Source organism: Callospermophilus lateralis, chromosome 14 (genome assembly GCF_048772815.1).
Source record: "Callospermophilus lateralis isolate mCalLat2 chromosome 14, mCalLat2.hap1, whole genome shotgun sequence".
Classification (NCBI taxonomy): domain Eukaryota; kingdom Metazoa; phylum Chordata; class Mammalia; order Rodentia; family Sciuridae; genus Callospermophilus; species Callospermophilus lateralis.
The window spans coordinates 52208134-52227093 of record NC_135318.1 but is presented as its reverse complement, the minus strand read 5'-3'; the positions used below and the strand labels follow the sequence as shown (position 1 = coordinate 52227093).

General features: G+C 39.5%; 1 protein-coding gene across 1 annotated transcript in view; it reads left to right on the top strand.

Moving 5' to 3' along the window:
• The first annotated feature begins 12596 nt into the window (after positions 1 to 12596).
• Sertad2 (SERTA domain containing 2) overlaps positions 12597 to 18960 on the top strand; it is a 111026-nt gene continuing 104662 nt past the window's right edge. The window contains exon 1 of the mRNA XM_076833426.2: positions 12597 to 13208. The gene's annotated coding sequence lies outside the window, so the exon portion shown is untranslated. The remainder of the gene's footprint in view (positions 13209 to 18960) is intronic.

Sequence of the window (18960 nt, the reverse complement as noted above, 5' to 3'; positions counted from 1 at the left end):
TATATACGTGCTGCTCAGGCTACAGGTGGACACTTTCAGAGCAGAAAGCTTCTCCAGCCGCTGGCTATGCATGGTTAGATTGCTTTATGTTTGTATATGTCTGTATATCGGCATCTCAATGCATCCTACATTGCTACTGGTCTCAGTCCAGAAATAACCTTTCAGATAAATGTACTCCAGCAACCTACTAAAGAGCAAGAAGATTAAATTCTGTGGATAGTGAAGAAATCCAGTGTTTCCCAAGAAAGAACTTGTGTGTATGACCTGTCTGCAAAACCTCAGGCTGTGGAAGAATGAGGTTAGGCAAGTTTTATCTCTTGAAATTGGCCAAAGATATATAGGCCTATATAATATCATGCACATGAAAAAGTATATAAAATCAATGAAAATAGTTTATAACATCACAAATTTATATTCGTATGTCTACTACCCACTTTAAGAAATAGAACACTACTAGCCCTAAATAAGCCATGTGTGCTCATTTCTGAACACAAATTTGTCTCCTAGGCTTCACCCCAGAACTATCTTCCTGAATTTTTCTTTATAGTTTTAAGGCCAATGCATATATTGTCAAATAACATGGTGTTTAGTTTTGTCTACTTTTGAACTATAAATCGATTGAAACTTTGGTGTCTTGCTTTTTAAAATATTTACTTGTTTGTTTGTTTGTTTATTTATTTTGGGGGCACTGAGGATTGAACCCAGAGATGCTCTACTACTGAGCGACACCCTTTGTCCTTTTTATTGTTTATTTGGAGACAAGGTCTTGCCAAGTTGCCCAGGCTGATTCTCCTGCATCAGCATCCCAAGTAGCTGGGATTAAAGGTGTGTGCCACTGCCTGATGGTGACCTGCTTTTTTCACTCAACTGTATTTTTTTTGAGCTCATCTAATCAGTTCCTTTCTCTTCCCATTACAAGCCTCAAATGTAAGTCCTTCTTAGATTCTCACATTTATCTTCTGACCTGCTTTATTGACAGAATCTTTTCTACAGAACTCATTGTTCAAACTGCCACCAAATATTCACTGTATAAAGCAAAACTAAATTAAAAATTATTTTCTAGAACCATATACAGTGGTATGAGAAGTGGTTACCATTTATTTTTAAGTTTATATATATTTCAGTTCACTTATGGATCACGTTTCCCCCACCACACACACACACACACACACACACACACAGGTCACCACCACCTCTCTCTTTCTTTCTTGTGTGAGGTGCTGGGAATGGCCTTGTGCATTCTAGACAAGTGCTCTACCACTGAGCTATATCCCCAGCCTCACCAAAAATGTAATGTAGGGGTCTCTGGAATGTAGGATTATAGATAGTTTCTTTTTTTTTTTTCCTTTGTGATAGATTCTATATTTTTTCAGATTTACAACAGATTACATGAAGACTTGGCAGTGAGGTACAGGTCTTCCCTGATTTTATTTTTTTACTTCCCAGAGGTTTCTGGAATGTGACCTGGTGGGGAGGTGGAAGTGTCAGGCATAGGAACTGGATTCAGAGTCCCTTTTCTCAGTGCCATATTCATTTCCAGAGCTCCTGGCTTTCTCACTCACCTCCAGCCTCGCCCTTCATCCCTTCTTTCCAAACAGAACCAGTGTCCTAGGAGCATCTCTTTTGCAGTCGCACAAGGGGCCCCGTGCTCAGAAAGGTACAGATTTCATTTTATGCTCTGCCTGTGCTGACTTGAAAGTTCTTAATTTCATTTTTACCTATGGTTTGTCGGTGGAGCTCACTAAACCAGTGGAAAACAGGCCAAGGGTTATGCATCAGATGTGCGCCTGCTGTCTCTTGCTGCCCCGTGAGCACAGAATTCCAGTAGAGAGCTCCTCGTTGTTCCAAGGGTGCTTCATCTTGGAGTAAGTGGGGCGCTGACAGCCTTGAGTGGCCACGCTCTCCATTCAAACCAGAACTTGTTTTAGACACAGAAAAAAAAAAAAAAAAGGCAATGGTGTTCTAAAAAATGTGAATGACTGAGGAATCCTATCATATTCTCTCTCTCTCTCTCTCTCTCTCTCTCTCTCTCTCTCTCTCTCTCTCTCTCTCTCTCGCAGTGCTAGGGATCAAACTTAGGGCCTTATGCATATTAGGCAAGTGCTCTACCACTGAGCCACATTCCCAACCCCATAACATACCTTACACTGATATTTTACTGTTTTAGCCAAACACAAATTCTGGACATGAAGACATAGAAAGAAAGGGAAATATAGGGCAACCCTCAATTCTTTTTCCTTTCCGGCCTTCCTTTCTCTTCTATAAGTTGAAGGTAGTGGGTTGGGAGAATGCACATATATATAAACAAGTGAAATAAAAACCATAGAGTGAGTTACATAGTATTTCCACTGTTCTGGTGCTGAGAGCCACGGCCGAGTCTGTATGGCCCCTGGCATTTTGCCAGGCACCATCCAGACTTGTTTACTACAGACTCGGCCGTGGCTCTCAGCATTCTGGCGTGAATAAAATACATAGGCACACACAAACTATGCAATATAAACTGGATAATATCAGTAATTCCACATATAAGTTAATGCTCTTTAATATTTGCATTTAGTGGTATAGCACAATATAAGACTAAAATTCAGGCTAATCACTTACAATTTCAATTTTTTTTTACTTAGAATGACAATAAAATATATTAAAGAACAAATGAAAAAACACACCATGGAAAGTTGAGAAACAGACTGGAAGAAAACCTATGCATTCTAGTACTAAAAAGTTTTTTTTTTTTTTTTTTTTTTTTGGCCTGGGTTACATACATAAATTATATCTCTGGCCATGTCTCCAAATCTGTTATTCTCATTGCAGTGTATCTTATGGAAACACATCTCTTTTCTCTAAAATAATCATCTCTGCAGAGAATTCTTAAAGTTCATTTTGAAAACTGAAAATCAACTCTTTCTTTCTTTTAAAATCTTTGCTATGCAATATCTTTACTCCAAGGAAATGGACTGGGGTATAGGAAATGCAGAGAAAACCTCATTGGTTAATACCTCAAAACATTACGCCCTGTATTAAAACATTTTTTGAAAATCTAGCAACTGTAAATCCCATGAAGGCCAGTGCTATCATTCTTCCCTCTTCTCTTACTATAGTGCTTTCCTTGTTTCTTGAAATCAGGACTTGTCCTTTACCTCAACAAATGTTTGTTCAAAATTGAAAAAGAATTTTTTTTTTTTTTTTAAGATATAGGGAATGGAATCCAGTGCACACTATCACTGACTATATGCCCAGCCATTTTTATGTTATTTTGAGACAGGATCTTGTTGAGTTGCCCAGGCTGACCTTGAACTTGTGATCCTCTTGCCTCAAACTTCTGAGTGACTGGGATTACAGGTATGTATATCTGCACCAGGATATTTAATCAAATTTTAAACACTTTTTATCATGCTATTTCAGTTCTCAAACGCCATCAAAAACTCCTGTTCTCTATATTGAAATTTGTACCAAACATTTAAGGTTCTGTAATCTGTACTCAATTTGCTTTTCCAAAGACATCTCCCAAGTCTCTCTAGACCTCAGTAAGTAATTATTGATCAACTGTGGAACAACTGGTTACACAGCTCCTGGAAGTTTCAGAAACTACATTATTATACTTTGTCTCATGCCCCAGTGATGCTAGGAATGTAATCCAGAGCTTCAGCCATGCTGTTGAGCTATATCACCAGTCCTGGAAAACTAGAGATGAATAAATCATTGGTCCTTTTAGGGTTGTTTTTATGAAATTGATGTTTCTTGTTTGTTTGGGTTTTTTTTTTTTTTTTGGGTATTGGGCATTGAACCCAGGTGTGCTTCTCCACTGAGCCACATCCCCTGCCCTTTTTAAAATATTTTATTTAGAGACAAGGCATCAGTAAGTTGCTGAGGCTGGCTTTGAACTCAAGACCCTCCTGCCTCAGCCTCCTGAGCTGCTGGGATTACAGGCATGTGCCACTGTGTCTGGCTAAAATGATGCAGTTAATGCCCCAGACTGGAAGCTGGTGAAGAATGGTATAGACCCTTAATGGTAATCATAAGAAATGTGATTCTGAGAACAGCCTTCTCTGAAGGATCACATCCAGGTTTCTGCAGAATTTAGGGACCAAAAGCTAGAAGGAGGGTTGCCTGGAACTACTGTTCAGTCTTCCAGGAAGGGGTGCAGGCAGCCAGGCCTCACTCACACCATATACCTTTCTGCAGAGCTCTCTACCTGGGTTCAGTCCTGTACTTGCATATGGGAGTTTGAGGACCATGAAATCATAGCCATTACTAAGGGTCAGAATTTAGTATGCTAGTAATGAGCCATTAAAGAAAGCTCTGGGCAGACACAGGCTTTTAAAGCAGTATAACCCAAGCAGGGGTTATTCTGAGTATACCTTTGTGGGAAATGATTGTTTTTTCAACATGTGGGCTGCAGGGCAAACTCATAACCTAACAGGGCTGGGAGAAACTTGGAGAACCATCTGGTTCATTTACCCATCTTTAGCTGGAAAATCCCTGAATCTTTTCAGAAAACTACCCATCTATTCACAAACCTTTAAGTAACACCTTCCTGTGTTTATCAATCCTAAAGCTGCTTCTGATATTCAACCTGAATCTCTACAGATAATTCTTTTCATTTCATCCTCTTAATCAACTTTAAAAGGCCTTTGTGTCCACCTCTTGCTTATTGATACAAAGCTGATATTACAATGACTGGTACTGCTTCATCCTTATGGTTATTATTAGTCCTGAGGACAGACACAAAGAGGTGTATAAAAAGATACAAACAAACATATTTTTAGGTCAGTCTTGAAATAAATCCCTCTCCCCAGCATCCCCAACCCCAGCCAGTGCTAGGGAGCAAAGCCAGGACCTAGTGCATGCCAGGTTAAGTGCTCTACCACTGAGCTATACCCCACTCCCAAGCCCAAACATAGAGCTTTCCAAAATCCAGGAATTTCTAACTTGGAAATGGGGAAGTGGGAAGATGGGAGTGGCAAAGTGGGCAAGATTGTGTTCCATATCTTGAGCTGTGACCCACTCATCAAGAATCTCATTCACAGCAGGATGTGGTGGCGCTCGTCTGTAATCCCAGCAGTGTGGAAGACGGAGGCAGGAGGATCACGAGTTCAAAGCCAGCCTCAGGACTTATCAATGCCCTAAGCAACTTAGTGAGACTCTGTCTCTAAATAAAATATTTTAAAAAGGGCTGGGGATGTGGCTCAGTGGTTAAGTGCTCCTGGGTTCAATTCCCAGTTCCAAAACAAAACAAACAAAAGAACATCACTCATCTTCCACTCAACATGGGAAGGAAACTTAAAATCTATTATTCTCTGTTAAACCTGTGAAGGGGGCACAAGGAGGTGATGGCAGATGCCACAGCGACTGCATGAAAACCTGCCACAATTTCATGTGAGAACTAGAAGGAAATATTTGTCAGGGTGAGTTGTAACAGCATCTACCTTATCCTTCCCTCAGTGTCCCTGCTAAGAGCAGAAATAAATAACACATAGAGACACAGCCAATGAAAGGCAACCCAAGTCCTGGGGTGTATGTGGCCGTTTCTCTTTTCATTGGAAACATTTTGAAAATTTATCCATGTTGCAAAATGTACACTTAGTGCATTACTTCCATACCTACATTATTCTATAGCACCCCTACATTTTACTTACCCAATGACTTGGTGACATTAAGGTTGCCCTGACTGTGCTGCTACCTCAAGTTCTAGCTGCAAAGAACACCATAGATTGTGTCTGCTTGTAGACCTGTGCGAGAGTTTCTCAGGGTTGTGTATTTCCAGGAGTGGAACTGCAGGGTCATCAGCAAAACACCTTCCACCTTTCATTAAGTATTGCCAGATGATGCTCCAAAATGACTTTACCAGAACTTAAACCCGCAATAGCAAAAGCATGAGGCCTCTTTCCATCCCTGGCAACACTTGGTATTTTTCAACTTTCACATTTCTATCTATTTAATGGATGTAAAGAGGTGTCTTGTTTTCATAAGCATTCATCTGATTATAAGTGAGGTTGGATATATCTTCATCTACTTGTAAGTCTCTCAAGGTTCCCTTCCATAAATTTGCCTGTTCATATGCTTTGGCTAGTTTTCTATTGCACTTCCTGGTTTTTGTTTTCTGAGGGACTTGTAGGAATTCATCATATAGTCTAGATTCTAGTCTTTTGTTGGTTTTAGCTTTTGGAAATATCTTACTCAACTTTCTCTCGATTTGTCTATTATATTCTTTATTAAGCAGAAAACCTTGATTTTGGTGTCCAAGTTCATCATTCTTTTGGTTTTATAGTTTTTGCTTTTAGAGACTTGTTTAGGAAGTTTCTGTATCCTAAGATTATAATGCTATTTTTCTATTTCAATTAGCTTTAGTGTTTTACTTTTTACTTTCTTTTGGTTGTGCTGGAGATGAAACCCAAGGCCTTGTGCATGCTAGGCAAGCACTGTACCAAAGAGCTATACCACCAAGCCTTTGTTATTTTTATTCAGCTAGAGCTCACCCTTGCATGTGGTATGAGATGTGGATGCAAAAAAAAAAAAAAACAAAAAAAAAAACTTTTTTTTATAGTGAACCAATTTCCCCAACATTATCTGTGAAACCAAATCTTTGTTAGATTAGATTATTATTCCCAATCTTTCCTGTGCTACTTTGTTAGATTAGATTATTATTCCCAATCCTTCCTGTGCTATAGAGTGCCTTCGCTGTAGGATTTCACCAGAACTTCCACTATTGATGTTTGACTTGGCCATATATCTTGTCTGGACAATGGAACATTAGTCTATATGACAGGAGCAGAGACATTAAATGTGTTTGAATGACTTGGCTTCACCTTTTGAGCTGCTGTCATTGCCAGAATGAGACGTAGTGAAGACTTGAGCCTGACCTGCAGCCTGGAGCCAAACTCAAATAAACTTTGTGAGCCTAACTAAGCCTTGAAGAGCCCAGCTGAGATCAGCTGGATCTCAGTTCATATACAAATCCATGGGAGGTTGGTGGGGGGGGAGAGATGAGTGGCTGCAGTAAGCCACTGACATTTGAGGATTGTTTGTTATATAATATTATTATTGTAGTAAGCAATAACTGTCTATCTCAAATGATTTCCACATGGATTTGTGGTGTCACTGTTACCGTATATCAGGTTCTTATAGATAAATGGGTTGTTGCCAATTTCCTCTCTTTTTGTTCTACTGTTCTATGTGTCACTCAAACCTAAAGTATGTCTTAATATCTGGAGCTCAAATCTCCCTTCTATGATTTTTTTTTCAAAAATGGCTTGGTTATGATGGAATTTATTCTTCCATATACATTTTAGAGTAATTATAATTTGTTGGGCACCGTGTTACACACCTGTAATTCCTGCAACTTGGAAGTCTAAGGAAGGAGGATTGCAAATTCAAGGCCAGCCTCAGCAACTTAGCAAGGACTTAAGCACCTTATTGAGACCCTGTCTCAAAATAAAGAATAAAAAGGGCTGGGGAAGTAGTTGAAGGTAAAGCATCACTGGGTTCACTCCCCAGCAACACCCTGTCCCACCAAGAGAATAAATAGAAATTCCTAATATCTTGCTACAAGTTCGATTTGCATTGAGTTTATGATGAAATCAAGAACTAATTGATTTTTTTTTTCCTACTTAGGAGGGTTGAACCCAGGGATCTGAGCTATATCTCCAATACTTTTAACTTTTAAATTTTGAGACAGGGTCTCACTAAGTTGCCAAGGCTGGCCTCAAACTAGTGATCCCCCTGCCTCGGTCTCCTAAATATATGGAATTATAGGTGTGCACCACTATGCCCAACCCTTGTTATTTCTGATCATTTATTTTGGATATATTGGGTGTTTTCTATGATTGATCATATTACTGCAAACAATTCCAGTTTTGTTTCCTTCTTTATACTTCTTTTATTTACTTTCTTCCTTCTTTAAAATATATTATTCACTTAGCTAGGACTTTCAGTAGTCTCATGTTAAACAATAGTAACAACACTATCTTGATCTCACACTTAAATGGAATGTGCTAAAGTTAATCCATTAAGTAACATTCTTGCTGTACATTTTGTTCCTTTATAAAGTTAAGTAAATTTCCTTCTATTTCTACTTTTCAGAAAAAAAAATTATCATTAATAGGTGATATACTTTCTCAAATGCTTTTTCTCTTCGTATTTTCTAGATAAATTACATGGATAGATTTTCTAGTGTTAAGTAATACTTGTATTTCTAGAATAACCTCTACTTGATTTATTATGTTTTTATGAGAGATGGCTAGATAGGTGGTACATTGGTCACCTTTCCATAACTGTGACAAAATACCCGAGACAATCAACTTATAAGGAAGAAAAGTTTATTTTTACTCATATTTTCAGAAGTTTAAATCCATGCTCAGTTGATCCATTTTGGGGGGCCTCAAGTGAGGCAGTAAGCATGGTCGGAGTACATGGTAGAGCAAAGAAGTGTACATCATGGACTTTGGGAAGCAAAAGAGAGAAAGAGTAGGGGTGGGGATCCCAATATCCCCTTCTAGGGAATGTCTCAAATGACTTTATTTCCTTTCACTGGACCCTACCTTCTAAGGGTTCTACCACTTCCCAATATTGCTACAGGCTGAGGACCAAGTCATCCATATATGGGCTTTTGGGGGTAGTCAAGATCCTAGACAGATGGATGTATTCTAATCTGAAGACAGGGAAATGGATTTCAAAGTTTCTCCAAGCTCAACATAGCAAGTATGTTGTATTTAGTTGGCTAATATTTTATTTATAATTTTTGCAACCATGTTCACAAGCAAAGTAAGCCTATTCTATTTTTTCTTTACTTTTTCTTTTTTGGGTCCCACGGGTTGAACTCAGGAGTGCTTAATCACTAAGCCACATCCCTAGCCTGTTTTGTTGTTGTTGTTTTGTTTTGTTTTTGAGACAGGGTCTTGCTAAGTTGCTTAGGGCCCTGCTAAGTTGCTGAGATTGGCTTTGAACTTGTGATCCTCCTGTCTCAGCCTCTCAAGTTCTGGGATTAGAGGCATGTGCCACTGTGCCTGGTTGGGCCTATCCCTTTCTTGAACGTTTTTTTCAGATTCAGAATTAAATTCTACTGTGTGTGTGTGTGTGTGTGTGTGTGTGTGTATGTATGTGTTCTCCTGTGCTTCCTCTTTTTCACAAATGGCTTTTTTCCCCCTCATTTGTTTTGTAATTCAAATTGTGAGCTCATGTTTGCCCAGCATTTATATGTGGGAATTCTGTAAGGTTTGAGATTAATCTTTTATCTATGATAAAGAATTTGCTTTTGCTTCCTGGTTCATGTGGGTAGTATATATTCAAAACTGTTTGTATGGAACTTAAATAATCTAATTGAGGAGATTAGCTACAACCCTATAAGCTAAATAATAGTAAAGAGGAAATCTTTTAGCACATGTCACTTGTATTTTATTTTAGATTCTATAAACTTGTACATGTAACTCACATCACAATAGATTAGAAAGTACAGATAAGCAAAAGGAAAAGTAGATAAATATGCACCAAAGCCATCTTTTTTTTTCCTGACAAACACACTTAAAGTTCCTAGACTTTTCCTCAGGTTCCTATTTAAATGTCTCATGTGTGTACTTTTGAGCCTCTCAACCAGATTGTAAGCTATCTGAGACAACATAGATCTTACATAGTGCTCTAAAAAAATTAGGCACACAATTTAACCATATCACTAGTCTCACTCCACTGTTCAAAAGAAAAAAACATAGTAACAATAGAAATATGGCATTAGCATGTAGAAATTTACATTTTGAAATGTAGATCACATGTAGGAAAAATTCTGCTTGTGTGAACTTTGAGATCATCAACTAGCTAAACTTTATATACACACACTGAATCATACATAAAATAAGCTACAGTGGTTCTTTTAGGCTTCTAACATTTTTATTTGACTTCACTGTACTTTTCAGTGTTATAGTTCCAAAGTATGCCCATGTCATTCTTGAAGGGCAGTTTTTCAGCTTCATCCTCTTTTTTTTAGGGATTACCCACGTACTAGGCCTGTGTACAAGAAACATAGAGAGGGAAGTGATCACAAAAATGAAAACAGAAGAAACATGGAAGCAAGGAGATAGGCATGTGAGAGAACGAAAAAAATAGGAAGAAAGGAAGGAATAAATAGGGATTCTCAAATAAAATATGTATTGTATTTAAATATTTAAAATTTCAATACTAGTTCAAGTCCCCTGGGTTATATGTTTAGAAAGATGTCCAGGTACAAGCTAAAGAAATGGATGACTCAGTAATCTGAGAGTGAACTCAGAAACCTGGGTGGGCCTTACACATAATTTAAGAAATATTGGAATAGGAAGAGCACTGAATTAGAAAGTGACTCATGGTGGATTGGAGGCATATAACAATTGACAAAGGGGCAATTTTTGCCACAAGATGCTAATCCTGGGTATTTGGGAATCCTCTGAAATATACTAGTGAATGTCTAGACTCAAAATCTTCTTCTGTTTTTATAGTACCCACCACAGTATGTAAAATAATACTTTCACTTGTCCACAAAATGACTTCACAGAGGAAGAAATAAGAAAAGGGCTTTCTAACATGTTTCATGAGCACATTCTTAAATGTAATACAGTAACCTACATTAGAAAATGCAGCAGATTTTCCCCACATGAGGGATCTAGTTTGTTGAACTTATCACAGAACCCTGGCCAGGGGAACACTGTGTACCTTCTGTGAATCAGGATGTTTTAGGGGGAGGACACTGGCCTCTTTGCCCTGCAGAACTCCAAAGGAGTTTTAACACATTAAGAGACAACATAACAAGAAGTTTGTGATACAGCTCACTTTCCTAAGTGTAAATTACAGAAATCCTGGTGCAGGCATATATCAGAAGGGGGAGAGGTAAGAGATATCAGGTTTTGTGTCACAGCCAAGCCCAGGGGAAGGATCTGATCCTAAAGTGACATAATCAAGGCAAGCCCCCAAATGACTAGAGTAAAACCTTTGTTTTTACTTAATACATCTCTTTTGATTCCAGACCACTGTAGGTTTCAGTTATATGGGAAAAAAAAAATTACCTCGCTCACTTCAAGACCCTAATTAATCCTCCATCTCTAGTAGACTTGTATATAGAAAGTGAATGTTGGGTATACTGAGTGGATGGGAATACAAATGCAATATCTGATTTGCCTTTCCTTAGTTTCTTGACAGAAAGTAATTATTTTAAGCCTCGGGAATGCACCTTGTAGCAAAGAAGGTGAGCTCTAGCCAGTGCTTTTGAGGGCATCTCTATTTGGGTTTATTGGTGATTGCAGTTACTTCCAAGCACAAGTGCATGGAAAGGGTTAAGATATGTGAAATAATTATTGGAGAGTGGCCAAGATATTGAGAAACGCCATAGATCCTGGGAATCAGCAGTGAGGAGATCTAGGAGTGGGTGCGCCCGAGCCTTGCCATCAGGGTTCAAGGTGAGGAAGTGGGAGAAAGAGCGGTGAGGGCGGGTGGGTTGGGAGGAAACTAAGGTACACGCATGCACTGAAAAAGCAAAGCCGATACAGCTTCACTCGTGCCAGGTTAAGTGCCTTTTCCAGAAACTCAATAAAGAAACGGTGTGTTTTCAGGAGCTGTTTCAACCTGTCCACACCCTACCCTGACTTTCCCAGAAAACATGCGAGGGACAAATGCCATTGCTAAGCCTCCCGTCTCCTCTGGCTTGCAGGCTCCTCAGATCCCAGAACACATCCCCATCGACTTCACACAGAGTTGTCTCCAAAAGTGGGCACTGTGTAGACATGGGCCAACTTTGGATGTGATTTACTCCAAATCGGGTTATCCCCCGGGAGTGGGGTTTGGCCGCTGGGGCTCCCGGGCAGCGCCAGGCAGAGGCTGAGCAGCAGCAGCAGCAGCCAGAAAGCTGAGTGAGGAGCAACCTTCCGCTGCCGCCTCCTCCTGCCGGCGCGGAGTCGGCAGCACAGCCAGTCCCTATCGCTGTCACGCAGCCAGCAGCGCGGCCCTCGCCCCCCCGCGCGGCCCCAGCCCTCACACTGTTATTTGCGTGACTGACCCGAGCGGGGTGGGAGGGAGGACCCAGAGAGGGAGGGCGTGGGCCCGCCCGCTCCTTCACTCTGGCTCCCTGCGGCAACCTTCTCCTCCTCATTGGCCACACGCTTACGTCCATCACCCCCACGCGGCGCTCGGATTGGCAGAAGGCGCACTTCTGGAGCGAGGAGGGCAGAGTGACTCCGCTGGTCTCCGGCGCCTCGCCTTTCCCTCCACCCCCCACTTCAACGTCCACCCACCTCTCCCCACCCCCCACTCCACTTCCCCCGCCCGGTTCGCGGCAGTGTCCTTAGAAGACTCATTGGGCCAGGGGCGAAGCCAGCCGCCTATCGAGCCGCACTATCATTGGTCGATACTCATGCCCGTCGGGACGGCGAGCCTCGCCATTGGGCGGCTCCGCTCCGCTCCCCGCCCCGCAACGCCTCGCCCTCCCAGTAGCCTCCTCCCCTCGCGGCTCTCCCTCGGCCCCCTTACCCCGCCCGTCCCCGCCGCATCTCCCCTGTCCAGCTGGGCGGGGACTGCTGTACGACTCTGTAAAGTCTGTGAGTCACTGCACAACCCATCAATCCAATTAAATGTCTTGAGCGAGCTGAGCAGGCGGTGCTGCCGCCCGCTGCCGCTCGCCCCGCCGCGGCCGCCCCTGCTCGCAGCGCCCCTCTGATCCATGGCTGTCTGTCTGTACTTGTTACGGTGTAACATCTTCCTCCTCCTCCTTCTCCTCCTTCTCCTCCTCCTCCTTGGGAGCCGCTGCAACTTCCCCTCAGCCAGCCTCCTCCTCTGCTTGGGGACTGCAAAGGCATGGGATAGACCCAAAGCCACTTCTCTCTGTCTCCCCACCAGCCCTTGCTCAGTTTTGCTCCTTTAAATTAAAGTCCGTTCCTCGCTCCTCATCGTTTTAGAGATTTATTTGTCAGTCTATTATTTCCCCTGGTTTTCTTTTTCCTCGGCGGGGGCAAGGGTCGTAGGGGCCGGTGGGTTTATGTTAGGGAGGGGCGCTCCCTCACCCCACCCCCTCGGTTTTTCCTCCTCCCTTTTCGACCGTGACTTGATTTCCCTGCTCCTTTCCGTTCCCACCCGTCGAACTCACCGTCCTGCACTCGAGTGACGCACCGACACCCCCCAGCCCACAGCCCAGACGTCCCCTCCCTCGCTGCCACCCCGACCCGTCTCGGAGCTGGACCGGGTGCAGACTTTGCAAAAGGGTGAGTACCCTGTAGGTTTTCTTTGGTGGGGGTGGGGGATGTGAGATCCAAACGTGGTAGCCGGTCCGCTCTTGGGGAGGGCAGGGATCAGGTTGTGGGCTGGAGATTCCTGGTCCGGCGTGGATTTGAGGTGGCGACTCCCTCCCTCCCTTGCTCCCTCTTCCCCCGCCCCTCGACTCCTTATTCACCAGCCTTGCTGTATTTCTAGGTATTGCCAGACTTCCACCATCGGGGCATTATAACGCTTATACAATAATTGGTGATGGCATGCTTTCTGTCTTTTGGATGCCTAGTGAGCAGTAATAGCGATGTGATCCGATAGACTCTGTGACCTGCAAAAAGTGTAAAATGGCTAATGGGTACATTTTCCTGTAAATCAAAGTTAACTTTTGTTCAGTAAAGGCAAAGCAGAAGGTATTATTCATTTGAATGTGTGGTGTTAGAGCAAGGAAAGACAGGTTGCCTAGTGGTATCACTCAGTGTTATTTTTTTTTTAAAGATAATTTTATGGTTCCCTTTGGAAAAAATATCAATTCAGTATTAAAGGTTATGAAGTCTTTGAACCTGTTGGAGGAAAGCAAGGTAAGATGGAAATTCCGTTTAACACTTCGTCTTTAGCTCCTTTCTATTCTAGGAAGGCATCACAGTACAGAATTTTGTGTTTCCCAGTTACTGGACACAGTGGAGTGTGTTAAGGATATATGAGAAATATGGTTATGTTTCCTTTGATATTCATCTTTTGGTACTTGTATTACTCTTTAAACAATGTCATTCTACAGTTTTTTTGTTTTTTTTTTTTTTTTTTGTAAAATTTTAATTTGGTTTCTTGGTTATCAGTAGTTCAAAAGTACAAATATCTACCCTTATGTGCTTTATGACAACCTTGTCTTATGCATCTTTAATATTTAGTGTGAGATAAAAGTAAAAATTATGAGAATGGTTATTCTGAATTGGCTTCTGTGGTCACTGTTTAGAACTAAATTCTGCTATTTTAAATTGGTATTACTCTTTTTGAATCAAGTTCTGGGCTAGTTGTCCACAAGAGTCAAATTAGGCCAAACTAAACATGTTTTGAAATATTAAAGTACAGGAAAGGCCTCTTAGTAGTTAATTCTCTCCTTCTCTTTCAGACTAACCAGAATAAGTTGTTGCTAAATTTAATTTTAAAGAATAGACTGTTCCTGTACTGAAATCTGCCAAGTTGCTTCAGAAAGATTCTTTTTAAAGAGCAGAAATGTGTTTATGATCAGTCCCAAGTAGTAAAGTTGAAAAGTGACTTAAATGTAAATGCTGTCTTAAAGAAATGCTTGACATAAACTCCAAACCTTTCAATGTGTTTCAAAAAGACTTATACAAATCAGCATATGACCTTTTTCATGAGGGTACGACTGAACCTTTGAAAGGCCAGATAGTACAGGGGAGGTATACTGCCTGAATTTGAATTTTGCCATCCCTCACTGGCTCTGTGACCTTGGATAAATTTCTAAACTGATCTGTGCTAGTTTTCTCCTATACATGGGAAGGAAGACTCCTTTTTAAAGGGTTGCTATAAAGATTAATCAGAGTTGGCAACACAAAGCACTGTGTTAGCTGCCTCATAATTATCACCATTCTCAGAGAGGGTGTCTAATGTAATGGCTAAGAGTAGGGTCTCTGGAACCAGATTCTGTAGGTTCAAGTCCCAGCATTTCTGCTTTGACCTTGGTCAAATTAACCTTAGATTCCTCATCTGTAAAATGGGAATAATGGTGGCACCTGCTTCATAGGGTTATGGTGAGAGGTATGGATAAAATGAGTTAATATGTACAGATTTTAGTAGCATTTGGGATATGTATCTTGACCAATTAAGCTTTTTAGCTTCCCCGCCCCCCCATCACTGGAAATTGAACCTAGGGGGTTCTATTGATGAGCTACCTCCCCAACCCTACTTTTTCTTTTCTTTCTTTTTTTTTGAAACAGAGTCTTGCTAAGTTGCTGAGACTGGTCTTGAAATTTAGATACCCCTGCCTCAGATTCCCAAGTAGCTGGGATTATAAACATGTACCATTATGGTGGGCCCACATTCAGCTCTTTCATGTTGCTTGGTATTTCTTGAAATATGAATGACTATTTTGTTTATAAGTCTTTTTTTGCAAAGATAAAGAATCATCGCTGTTAATAAAATAAATATAATTTAATCAATATGTCTGATGTTTGAACTAGAGTTTATCAGAGCCTTTAAGAAGTTTGATTATTGAATGAGTTGAGTTGATCACTTGTTCATTTGAACTTGTATAATATAATTACTGCCTCTATTAAAATTATAATATAGATCACACACTTGCTGATATCTAGTTTTCTCTCCTACTAAACAGAAAGCTTTTTGAGGGTAACAGTAGTGTTTCAATCATGAGTTAATCTCTGTTGCCTAGCAAAGCTACTAGCACAAAAAGAAGCTTAATGAATACTTGTAGAATTAAACAATGTTATTCTCAAATCATTTATGAGTAGTTGAATGAATAGTATACATGATACTGTGAAGAATACTGTTATTTGTATTGTTAAATTGAATTTTCACTTTCTCAATTATTATTTTTGTAACTAGAGAATAAGTGAGGGGATTCACAATATAATTTGTCTTTTACTAATAGTTTTTGGCTGGGCATGGTGGTACACGCCTGAAATACCAATGATTCTGGAGGCAGCAGGATGACAAGTTGGAGGCCAGCCTCCACAATTTAGTGAGATCCTGTCTCAAAGTAAAAAATAAAAAGAGCTGGGGATGTAATTCCATGGTAGAGCATCCCTGGATAATCCCCAGTGAGACAAAAAAATAGAGACAAATTTTCATTTTGAAGAATAAATTAAAAGTCACCTGAAAAGCCCATCTGGTATTTTCCTTTGTTGCCTGATGTGTCAATTTTTTAAGCATGACTCTCTTATTCCCAAACTTTGTCATTAAGTTGAATGTTATTGTTAATGTAAATTACACAAATTAGACTTTGAATGTCTGAAAACATGGTAGTTATTTTCTCTGCCTCAGAATTAATAATAAAGAGACTTTTCAACCTAACACTGTAAAATAAAATTTTATCATTTCCTTAAGGACCAGAGCCTTATTTTTCTTGCCGTTCAAGAATAAAACTCTCTCTTTTTAAAAAGTATTTATTTTTTAGTTGTAGGTTGACACGATACGTTTATTTTATTTATTTATATGTGGTGCTGAGAATCAAACCCCGGGCCTCACATGTGCTAGGTGAGCGCTCTACCACTGAGCCACAACCCCAGTCCCAAACTCTTTATTTTGACTAGTCTTAATAGATAATTAGGTATTGGAATAGCTGTAATAAATAGTGTGATAAGATCATAAAGGAGGTATATGTAATTAGTAAATAAAACACTTAAACTTTGCACTTTACCACATACTTTAATAGGCATTACATAATTGTGGAATATATACATTTTTAAATAAGCAAAAATGATGGGGCCTACCACCTGCTTCATTTATAGAGTCATCCTGTTTTACTTGTCAATAAAATTCATTTTAATTACTTTGTCCTCCAAAGTTATAAAATACAAGAATTGAGAAAGGATCCTCAGCAACAAAATCTGAATACTAATCTACTCAGAAGTGTTATAGTGTCTCATAACATTGTTAAAACTTTTCCAATATACGAAACATTTGTTACAATGTGTGTAACTTTGAGTACATAAACCTTTGTTTCTCCAAATCTTGTTATCCAGTTGAGTTGAATATATTGCATTTTCATTTTTAAAAACAGTTGATTTTTAGAAAGCTTGCCCTTTTCTTTTTGTATGAATGCTTTTAAAGTTAATCAAAAAGCAAAATTTGAAATAATTTATAGGCATATAGAAAAAAAACTTAAGGATCTGGTCAGCAAAATGGAAAGTGCTCATCTCAAGTTTTTCCTTGACGTATTTTTGCATGACATTTTTTCCACAGCTCAAATCTCTTTCATTTAACTGCTTTTGTGAAGACATTTGACTATTTATTAGGATTTTATAGACATTTACAATGTTTCCAACTTTATTGGGGTTGGATGGAATCTCACTATGTTGCCCAGGCAGGCCTGAGCTCCTGGGCTCAAGTGATCCTCCTGCCTGGGTCTCCTGAGTAGCTGGCTAATGTTCCCAACTTTTAAAAATGCAGTATTTGTTGTGAAGAAGTCTTTGGAAAGAAAAGGAGTAGAAATAACCTTTAGGGTTTGTGATTTCTATGCTTATAGTGGGAAAATGGATAGTTATACCAGATAGTGATGAAAAGGAGAGAAAAATAACACATGCATTGTCTAATGACGTGGGCTCATGGCCTTTTACATTGAGTGGAAGTACAGATTGGCACGAGACCTTGAGCATTACACTTCACCTCCTCTATTCTCCATGGTATTGCCCTGTCAGTGGGAAGAAAAAAGATAGTTAATCCTCTGTCACTCACAGAGGAAGTTATAGGAGTAAATTGTGTTTTTAAAAATCATTTGGGAAGGACAAAATTCTCATAAACACAAAGTAAACTTTAGCATTTAGAAATAGATATTTGTTTATCATAATGTAAAAATTGTGATCTCTCAAATATGTACTTCAGGGCATTCATTTTGAGTTCAGACTTGAAGAGATTTCTTATTGATATGCCTAAGGTACCATTTAAAGAAGTAAGGAAATTTGCTTAAGTTGAATGGGGTTTTAAATGTTAATACTGAATCTTGGGGTATCCCAATTTATAGCAGATGTTGATATTTTAAAAACATACATTAGATATCTGGGAAATAATACATTTTATTAAGTTAAAGTTTGTAAAATTTGTAAAAAAATAAAGTTTGTAAAATTTGTATTTACATTGCAGGGGAAAATGTGCAGATTTACTGGATTCTATTAGAAGTATATTCAAAGAGAAAAATTAATTGCCTTGTTTACTTTTAAATTTCAAAAGGATTACTTGACTGTAGGACCCCCCCCTTTATACTCAATTTACTTTGTACCTTAAATACTTGAATACAGTGAAATATGCACATTTCAGAATAGTAGTTTTGAGGATTTAATTTATCCCAGTTGTTGATGGACCTTTATTTTATTTATTTATGTGTGGTGCTGTTGAGAATCAAACCCAGTGCTAGGCAATTGCTCTACTATTAAGCCACAATCCAGCCCTATCCCAGTTAAATTTTTATTTAGAAAGGTGAGTGAAGACACATGAAGAAAGGCTGCATTTTAAGAATTTTTTTTTCTTTTGTCCCTAAAAATGAGTGATGAGTCGTCTTTAAAAATCTAAGGCTTGGGGTTAATATATTATATAAATTTCTTTGAATTAAGCTTTACTCTCTACAGTTGTTAGCAGAATTATGATTATGAAGATGATCACTTTTCTAAGAGGAAATATAATTCTAGGGTACTCAGAGTAAGATGTATTAAACAAAGCACATAAAATATTATTTATTCTAATATTGACGATAGTAAATGGTGAGCCTCACATGTGGGATTTCTAAGCAGAGAATAATTTTTTGGGGGGAGGGGTGGGGGTGCTGTAGCATGCTAAGCATGCACTATTATCACTGAACTATACCCCCAGCCTCCAAAAAAGTAACTTTTAAAAGTATCATTCTTTTGTCCTTATTGTTCAACAGCCAACCCAACTGAGGCAGAACTATCTGATTTCTTCCCCACCTTTGAATCTAACATCCACATTGATGTTTTTAATGTTTTGCATTGAATATTGGCTTTAACACATTAAATAAAATATAGTTCACCCTCTTGACTT